Here is a 10,301-nt window from a genome sequence, read left to right on the forward strand (position 1 = left end):
GAGTGGAGGAATGAACAGGATTAGGAAGGACAGCCGCCTCCCGGGGGAGGTCTGAGCCTGGTGTGGGTGCTCTAAAAGGGACCCTGGGGGCACCTCCATCTTCTGGAGTCTTCTTCCCATCTCTCCCCTGCCCACACCCCACTCCCTCCTCCTGAATCTCTGGCGGGGGCACACACTGAAACTCAGGGCTATAGTGACTCCGTTGGAAACACAAGTCTGCTGTCTGTGCTAGCCACGGTCCTTACACACACACACACACACACACACACACACACACACACCCTGCTAGAGTGAGTCTTCTCCTTGACAAGTGAGGGGAAGAGGGCATCCACGCCTGTCCCTCAGCAGACCCCATCCCACCTTATCCTGAAACAATGGCCAAGTCTTGAACAGGCAACAGAGGATAGACGGGCTCCTCTTACTGCAGGAGGTCCTGGCCTACGGCTGCAGACACGCATCATTTAGGGATTAACAGGCCCATAGTCAATGCTCTCCAACAGCCCAACCCCCTCAACTCATTCACACCAAGGCCAGTCACCCAGACTCCCCTCCACCTGATGAACCCTGGTGACTGTGAGTGAAGGGTGAGGAAGGAGAATTGAGGGACCCAGGGTCCTGTCTTGTTCCCCAGAGCTGCTGTAACTGAGATACAAGTTATACTTGAGACCACTTTAACAAACAGAAATGTATTCTCTTAGAGTTTCATCTTTTATCTCTTCTAGTTCATATATCTGATAGTTTCTTGTATTCTCTTAGAAGTCCACATGCAGGGCCATCAGTTCTCAGGGACTGAGTGAGGTGGTTGGGGCACCTACCTCATGTGGAGACACTGCCTCCTCTTCTGACCTCGTCTAGAGCGAGCCTTCTCCCCAAACTAGAGCAACCCCGTCTTACCATTTCAGCTGCTCCTTCCTGCAGGGAAAGGCAGAGCAGCCCTTATCATCCCCATTCTACAGGTGGGAAGACTAAGGCTGGAGCGTGGTGCAGACCTGGAGGGGGGAGGGAGGTGGAAGGGCAAAGTGGCAGTTGCAGTTGGCACTGGGGAGACCTTGAGCTGTGCTGAGGCTGAGACCAGGGCGAAGGTGTGTGTCTGTGGGATGGGGGGCTGCGTGGGCCTGCAGGCTGGGCCTGGGAGACCTGGCCACCTTACCAAGCGTGCTCCCACTCTCCCTCTGACCAGCACCCCTCCATTCCCTCTTGCACTGGGCACTTCTGCTTCCCCTGCTTCTGCCAGTTTCCTTGACTCCCCAAATCTGTGTTAGGCATCAAGGTGAGCTGTTGTTGTTACCAACTTGGACCAACTCTCAGCTGACTCATCAGAGGGTTTTCAGAGGCAATATATCACATGGGAGAAGACTGCCCAGAAGATTTCTCCCGCACAGCAGCTGGTAAATTTGAATTGCCTGCCTTCAGATTGAGAGTGTAGCCATCCGCGCTTCCTCAAAAGGTGAGTTAGGTCTCCTCAAAAGATACAATGATGTCAGTACACCTATGTTCATAGGAACCTTATTCATAATAGCGAGAATATGGAATGAACTCAAATGTCCATCAACAAGGGAATGGATTGAGAAATTGTGATGCATTCACACAATGGAATGCTATGCATCACGAAGGAATAATGATTTTATAAAATACTATATAACATGGGAGAGTCCAGAGAGCATTCAGCTGAGTGAACGAACTCAGTCTCACAAGGATGAATAATGCATAAGACCATTATTTCTGAAATAGAAAGATAGCTAGTAAGATGTGTACACAAGTCCAAAGGGGAAGGGGCCAGGAAAAGGGAAGAGCAGAACTCAGGAGGATGGCAGACTTTAGTGGGTGGGCTGAGGGGGGAGGTGAAGGAACAGGAAAAACTCCATGGGGACTGGAAGATGGTGTAATAAGGGGCAAACACCAATGGTGATTCATTACGTAAAATACAATGTATATGCATGAGTGTATGAAACAGCATAAATGAATGATGGTATACATAATGTATATGAATGAAACACAATGTAAACTAATTACTGCATGATAACCAATAAAAAAAGAGGTGTTTTTAAAAAAACACTGCAATCCCAGAGGTGTGCAGTTCAAATCCACCAGATGCTCTGCTGGAAAAGGAGGGGCAATCTCCTCCTGTACCAATCAGATCCGATTTGATGGTATACACACACACTAAAATGTAAAAAAAAAAAAAAGATATACTGAAGTCCTGACTCTGTTACCTGGAGCAGTGACCTGGTGACCTCAAGTAGAATAGAATCTTGGAGACAGTTTCAGTTCTCCTGACGTCACCCTGGAGCTGGGTGGGTCCTAATCAAATACAAAGGGTGTCCTAATGTAAGGGGAGAAGACACACAGAGACTCAGAGAAATGGGGGCAGAGGTCCATCCATGCATCGGCAGATGAAGCATTGAGCATCTGTGGGCAAGTAGGCCTGGGGCAGACTCCCCCTCAGTGCCCAGAAGTCAGTGTGGCTGAAATGTCACCTCAAGCTCTCACCTCCGGCACCATCAGACGATTGTCACACAACCAGCTCCATCTTCACAGACTGCTTGGCTTTGTGGGTGCAGCCACAGGAAATGGGCACGCCTGGCCAGGAGACCCTCTCCAGCAGACACAGTGGGCACAGTGCCAAGATCCACAGACTTTTAATTAGAAGGGGGAAAAATTGAGCATAACCCACCCTGGATTATCTTCACCTTTATATAACACAGTGTGAAAATAGAATTTCAGAGATAGATGATAGATAGATAGATATAGATAGATAGACAGATGATAGACAGACATAGATATAGATGATATATAGATATAGATATTTTTTAATGGCAGAAGGGACCAAAGACAAGTGTGACAAAGGACTTGTGAGAGTCCTTTTGAGGCCTTGGTAGCAGAGCCCCCAGGCTCCCTTGCCACCCTCCCGGGTCGTGTGTCTCACACCATTGTCCCAACAGGAAGTCACGAGAAAACAGGGCCGCTGGTACAGGGAGCACGCATAAGAAGCAAATAAACTTTTTAAAAGGAGTTATAAATAAGTAAAATAAAAAAGCTTATGCTGAGCACTGTGCTAAGTCCCTGTGAAGTCCCATCGCTGTCAAGTCAGTGCTGACTTTTAACAGGTCCACACAGAACACATGACACCACCAGGGCTCCTTCCCTATGAAGAAGACACGCTAAGATCACACACCCATTCTACAGACGAGCAAATCAAGACTGAAACCAAAACTCCAAATCCATTGCTATCCATCTCATAGCGGCCCCACAGGACGGCACAGGGCAGCCCTAGAGGCCTTCAGAGGCTGTGACCTTTGCAGAAGCAGACCGCTCATCTTTCTGTCATGGAACGTCTGGTGGGCTTGAACAGCTGACCTTTTAGTTAGTGGTTGAGCCCTTAATACTCTGCAACCAGGACTTGTTCAATTGAGACTGCGAAAAAGGAAATAACTTAGGAGTGTCTGGACCTCAAGCCTGGATTCTGGACTACAATGCTGGTGACCAGCAAAGTCCCCACAGCAGACAGAGCCCTTGGGGGTGGAGGGTGTCGAGGCCGAGGGCCAGTTTCCAGAGGGGATGACCTCACATAGGTGTCTGGCGAGTCCTGTAACGCCAGCCCACGAGTTCTGACTCGGTGCATTCAGCGGCCTCACTGCTGGCCCTGAGCACCCTACGGAGTGAACGGGGCTCAGTCCACAGACGCTGGGCAGCAGGATGGGGCTGGGTGGGGCGCCAGGCCCGTCTACCAGGACCCATGCTGTGGAGTCAGGTCCTATTTATGACGCCTCCGTGTGCATCAGCACCAAACTGTGCTCCATCATCTGTTATTATTACTGAGGGTTCCACATTTTTATTTCTGTTGTTGTCGCTGAGCGTATAATATACACAGCAAACCATACACCAGTTCAGCCACTTCAGCTGATACAATCCAGTGATGTTGATGACATTTCTCGGCCTCCTTTTCTGATCCATGGCTGATGTTATAGAAAGAGAACGGCCAAGACTTACTTTTTTTTTTTTAAGACTTACTTTTGAGGCCTCTCTGCTGACTCAAACCTACACCCTTACTGCTAGAAGGCTAGCATTTTAACTGTTTGCACCTCCTCCTATGCAATTTGTTGTTGTTGTTATGTGCCGTCAAGTCACCTGTGACCCATAGTGATCCTACATACAGCAGCTCTGAACCCTGCTCTATCCTGAGCCAGTCTCACTAATCCCAAAACTCTCGTTGCATTGCCCCAGTTACTTCAATCCATCTCATCCAAGGTCTTCCTCTCCTACATTGTCCCTTTACCCTTCTGAGCACGATGTCCTTCTCCAAGGACCTGTCTCTCCTGACCACATGCCCAAAGGATGTGTGAGATGGATCTTCAAAATCCTAGCCTCCAAGGAGAAACTTGGTTTCACCCTCTCCAAGACAGACCTATTTGTTTTCTTGGCAGTTCATTGTATGTTCAAGCCTCTTCTCCAGCACCACAACTCGAAGGCATCGATTTTTCTGTCATCCTTAGTCATTGTCCAGCTCTCTGATGCATAGCAAGTAATTGGGAAGACCATGGCCTGGATTAGGAGTAACTAGACTGACATCATTGCTTTTCGGCACTCTGGAGAGGTCCCTGATAGCAGATTTTCCCAGTGCAATTCATCTTTTGATTTCCTGACTGCTCGTGTTAAACAGTATTGATTGTGGAGCCGAGCAAGTTGTAATTGTTAACAACCTCAATCTCTTTTTCATCTATCATGGTGCTGCCAACTCGCCTAGTGGTGAGAATCTTTGTCTTCTTGATGCTGGGGTTCAATCTATATTGAAAACAACAGTCTTTGATCTTCTGCAACAAGTGCTTCAGGTCCTCCTCAGTTTCAGCAAGTAAGGTTGTGTCATCTGCATAATGCAGGTTGTGTTTTACTGGCCCTGAGAACCCATTGGAGGGTTAACTATGTGTTGGTTCTGACTTGAAGGAATAAAACAAAACAACAGGGTCTCCCATCCCTCTACTCCCCATGATATCCTGTGGGCCACGGGTGGATCTCACCCCACCCCAGTATAACAAGGAAGCTCTGGTGACCTAGTGGTAAGGAGTTGCCCTGCCAGTCGGAAAGCATGTGGTTCGAATCCACCAACTCCTCTATGGAGGAAAGATGGACAGTCTCCTCCCATGCAATATGCAGTCTGAAAATCCACTGGACGGTCAGTTATGCGTCCATTCCAGTTTGACTACACAAAACAACCACCTCCAGTATAGAGGTTAACTAGTGGCCCTATGGAGTGTGCCTTCCTCTGGAATGAGCTCATGTTACCGAGAGGTCCTACGGCTCGTCCCTCACTCCAGAATGACCTTATATTAGTAAATTATTCTCATGACAGAAACTCAGTGTATCACTGTGGCCTGATTTGTGAGCATTGAATACCCCATGGATGGCCAAAAGGACGAACAAATCTAGCTCAGGGGAAGTGTGTCCAGGGCGCTCCTTGGACGCAAGGAGGGTGGAAGGAACTTCATCTCACATACTTTGGGCCCGTTGTCAGGAAAGGCTAGTCCTTAAGAAAACACATCACGCTGGGACAGTCAAGGGTCAGTGAAAAAGAGTACAACCCCCAAGGAAAGGTATTGGTACCATGACTGTCACAATGGGCTCCGGTATGCTTGAGGTGGTGAGGCTGCTGCAGGACAGGGCAGGGTCCAGGTCAGTTGTAATTGACTCAGTGGTACCTAACAACAACAGCAACATAGGGGCTGCCCAAGACCAGGCAGTGTTTTGCTCCAGGAAGCCGGATGTCAACTCCACAGCTGCTAAAAATGGTAACGACAGGGGTGAGGAAATCAGGGCACAGACTGGGGGTATAATTTATCAGAGACCCTTCAGTTAGAAAATGAAGCCCGGACAGAAGCAGATACTCACGGAGCAGCGGGAAGCACAGCCCTGCTCACGGCGCGTGCTCATTATTCTAGAGGGAAATGAGGACTGAGGGCGCGGGAGGAGGGCTCACGGAGAGGAAGCCTGGGAGCACGGTGCAGGGGCCCCTCCTTCCACCTTGGGAACTTGGTGGCAGGGGTCCTTCAGGGAAGAAGTGTTGTGAGCCCCCCCTTTTTTTTTAAGGTTTGTAATTTTTTAATATTTTTTTACAGAGGTTTTGGATTTCCATTCATTCATTGCCGCAATTTTCTCCCTGCCCACCCCTCCCCACCAGCTCGCTTCCCCCTCCGAAGAGAGGAAAAAAAAGAAAAAAATTCCTTCATTAGTATACAATTCCCACGTCCCTTCCCCCCACCCCCCGTGAGCCCCCTTTTAAAGTGACTGGGATCTCACCAGGCTGTTGTGTTTGGTGCCATCAAATTGGTTCTGACTCCGAGCAGCCCTCTTCTGTGTAATAGAGCAAACCCCTGCGCAGTGGGGCACCCTCCTCTCCATCACAGCTGTGCACGAACCCGTGACTGCAGCCGCTGGGCTCGTCCGCCTCACTGAGCCTCTTCCTCTCTGTCACCGATCTGCTCTCTGCTATACCAGTCATCAGGTCTTTCTCCAAATTCTGGCTGGATGCCTTCTGAAACAGATGCGTTCATTCTTCTGACAGTCCATATTATACATCCTAGTCTTCACCCACACCATCATTCAAAACCGTCAGCTCTTCAGACTTCCTCACTCATTGTTCAGCTTTCACATATACATGAGGCAGCCAAGAATACTACAGCTTGGGTCAAGCACACCTTAGTCCTCAAAGTGGCGGCCTTGCTCTTTAACACTTTAACGAGGTCCTCATCAGGCAGCCCTGTCTGGGTTCTCATCCTGCCCTGTGCCTTCTGCATGGAGTCTCTGGAGGCTGAATGAGAAGGAGTTGCACTACCAACGAAAAGGCATGTGATTTAAGTCCATCAGCTGTGCCATGCTCTGTTCAATTTACTGCCTCCGAAAATCCACTGGAGGGTCAGCTATGAGTCGGTTCTGACTGGATAGTACACAACAACAGGCAGAGGGACGAAGAAAGGGCACTCCAGGCCAAGGGCACCGGGCGGCAAGGATGAGGACACAGATACGGCCACAGAACAAAGTGAGGAGCAGGGCTGGGCTCTGGGAGAGGCTGGGAGGCCCCAGATGGGGCTGCATCTGAAGGGCAGGGCGTTGGAGTCAGGCTTTTGAAGGTCTGGAAGCCAGAGGATGGTTCAAATGTGTTGACTGAGCACGTTGAGGGGAGCTTGGACTGTTTCAAGCGTGGAAGACAGAGATGACTCTGACACAGCTGTGCCTTACGAGTCTGGACAGGTCTCAATCTACCCCTGAGAGTGTCCTTCAGCCTCTTTCTGGTACCCCAGCCATCTGACTTTATGACCTAGATCCAGCGCTGTTCCCTCATGGCCTGACTTCTTCCATAAAACAGCTTAACTGCGCTTGCCACTGGTGAGGAAGCTCTTTGAGTTCAGGATGAAAGGTCTGGGCTGGACTTGCATGTAGGGCGGGGAAGGGTGTGCGCACTGGAACCCGGGCACTGACTGTAGATCCTCGCGGGGTCACTCTACAGCCTAGCAGCTGCCAAACATGTTCCTGCAGCTCTGAAGCCTGATATTAAAGTCCCCTCTACCACCCCCGCCAAGGCGGCCCCATCTGCAATGGCTAAATGACAGACGCCACAGCCGGCAGGCAGCCTTGAGGCTGGGGAGCAGGTGCAGAAGGGCTGCAGAGCCGCCCTTCACCCTCACTCCTGCCCTCGCTTGACCGTGGTGAGCCTGGGCTGTGGAGGGGTCACAGGGCCATCTGTCTCTGTCCCGGGACTAACCGTTGGGGAGGCAGGCACAGGTGAACAGTAGGAAGTCCCTTCACCAAGAAAACCCAGAGAAACCACGGGGCCCTACTGTCCCACCCATCTCCTGATACAAAAACCTAAACCTGTTGTCATCAAACCCACTCAGACTCAGTAACCCCACAGGATGGAGCAGAACTGCCCCTGGAGTTTCTGAAGCTGGAATCCTCACAGAAGCCGACCACCTCGTCCTTCTGCAGAGCGGCCAGTGGGTTCACATTGCAACCGTAGAGTCAGTGGCTTAGTGCTTCAACCACAATGCCACCAGGGCTTCTCCCTGTGGATGGCAGAAATCCTTTGTCTCTACACTTGACAGTCTTTTGGATACATTGACCTCAGTCACAAGGACACTGAGGCCAGAGAGAGGTCCGGCGAGTGGCCTTGGGTCTCAGCCCCACAGTACTAGTCCACAGCCGTGAATCCCGGGCCACTGAGGGCTCGTTTCCGGCTCTGTCTCAGGCAGCATTCTGTTTACGATTCACAGTGTTTCCACTAACTAATTTCTGCAAGTAGGTCATCAGGCCTTTCTTCCTTAGTCTTGAAGTGCCACCAAACCCTGTCCACTGTGCGTGACCCCGCTGGTATTTGAAATACCAGTGGCATAGCTTCCAGTACCATGGAAACATGCAGGCTAGTACAGCGAGTTGGTATGTACCACCTAGCTGGAACTGGCCCATCGCTGACCCTCCAGAGGGCTTTTCACAGGAGACGGCCAGCTTTCTCTCGCACAGCAGCTAGTGGATTCAAATCATGTGGCTTTGGGTTGGCAATGCAATTCTTTTCCGTAAGCTGCCAGAATTCCCTATAACAATTAAGTAGTGGCCTAATGTCTTAGGAGGGAACGCTGGTGGCCTAGTGGTAAAAAGCTACACCATCAACCCAACAGTACTCTGAATCTACCAGCTGCTCCACAGGAGAAAGATGGACAATCTCCTCCTGTACAATTGTATTTTTGTTTGTTGTGAGCCTGTCTCTGAACACCTGCTAGGGGTCAGCTATGAGTCAGTTTCCACTGGACAGTACATAACAATATCTATGGGGCTCCTTATCCAGCCTACTGCAGGCCCTCAGAGGCAACACAGCTTACAAAGGGCCTCTGGTTCAGTCACCCTGTGGACAAGACCTTTGCCTGGGGCCAGTCAGAAGTGTACTACCATTAATTCCACAAACCATAACACTCCAGGGAAAAGCCTTGTTGTCCAGGACCCTCAGAAAGGAAGGAAACAGACTCTATGCTAGAGGTGGGGGAATGTGGAGACTTGATCGGATATCCGAGTTGACTGTGTGGGGGTAAGAGGCAAACTTCTTCCCTTCAGTCTGCGCTGGCTTCACGTCCCTCTATCTGCTCAGATGTTCAGACAAGAGCCAGACGTAATCCCAGGAACAGAAATGTTGTCTTTAAGACGCTACGAGAGGTGATGGAAGCCCAGGAAGAGAAGGCGTTGCCTGGAGTGGGACTGGAGCAGGAAGCATGAAGAGTTGAGGTTTGCACAGAGGTACACGCGTGTGCATACATACACACGCGCGCACACAGGCGCTTCCTGTCCCTGCCTCCCTCTCATTTCTTGTCTCGCTTCATCTTGGTGCTTTAAAACTGAAATAACGACTCTTTTTCATCTTTCCTTCCGAGAGCTTACAGAGGAAGTGACTCCGTAAAACCGGCCGCCAGAAAGCCAGGAAACAAGACCTCCGAAGCCGGGAGCGTTTCAGTGACCCAGTAGCGAGCGCGCCTTCGGCTCCGTGCAAAGCTGGGCCGAGGCAGGGCGGATACCCCGCCCGCCTTCTCCATGCAGGGATCGTGCTGGGCGGTGAAGCCGCTCGGGGTCAGAAGCTCACGCCCTGTCTCAGTCCCCAAATCAACCCCACCAAGTAAAGAACTCAGCCAGAGTCGTCTAAGTCTTGCCTCTTCCGGCCTATGTGACTTTACGCAAATCTAAAACCTCTATGAACCTGTTTCCTTATCTGTAACCGGGTGGAGAAATGACTGGGTGGGAAGGCATTGTGCAAGTAGCAGGCGTTTAGCAAGCAAGCCTTCCCCCGCTGTTTATTTAAAGTTCACTTAAGGATAAAAAGCCGGGGATCCCGGGCTGGGTCTCCCACCTCTCCACTCCAACTTTCCTTCAGGTCATGCTTAGGGAAGGTGTCCCCTCCAAATCACCCAATGCCTCTAAGATGTTGGCCCCCGGCCTTGAAGAACTAGTTTGCAGGGTACTGGGACGCCGCGGCTAGAAAGACGCCAGGAAGCTGCGCGCCCACCGTGCCGAGAGGAAGAAAGCGAAGGGGCGCTCCGAGAGCTCTATTCGGTGTCTCCAACAACACATTGGGGTCAAGTGCGCAGCCAGCCTCGCGGAGCCCGGCCCCAGTCGCAGGCCCGGCGGCGTGGACCCGCGCCCCGCCACCCACGCGCCTTCCAGGCGGGGCGCTCGCGGGCCTGGCCCACGCGGTGGGCGGGGCAACTCGGGGCCTTTGTGTTCAAAACACCCAATGGGCGGTGGCGGAGGGCGGGGCCGGCGGGCGGGGCCTG

Source organism: Elephantulus edwardii, unplaced genomic scaffold (genome assembly GCF_000299155.1).
Source record: "Elephantulus edwardii isolate Elephantulus edwardi_28Jun2011 unplaced genomic scaffold, EleEdw1.0 scaffold00086, whole genome shotgun sequence".
Lineage (NCBI taxonomy): Eukaryota > Metazoa > Chordata > Mammalia > Macroscelidea > Macroscelididae > Elephantulus > Elephantulus edwardii.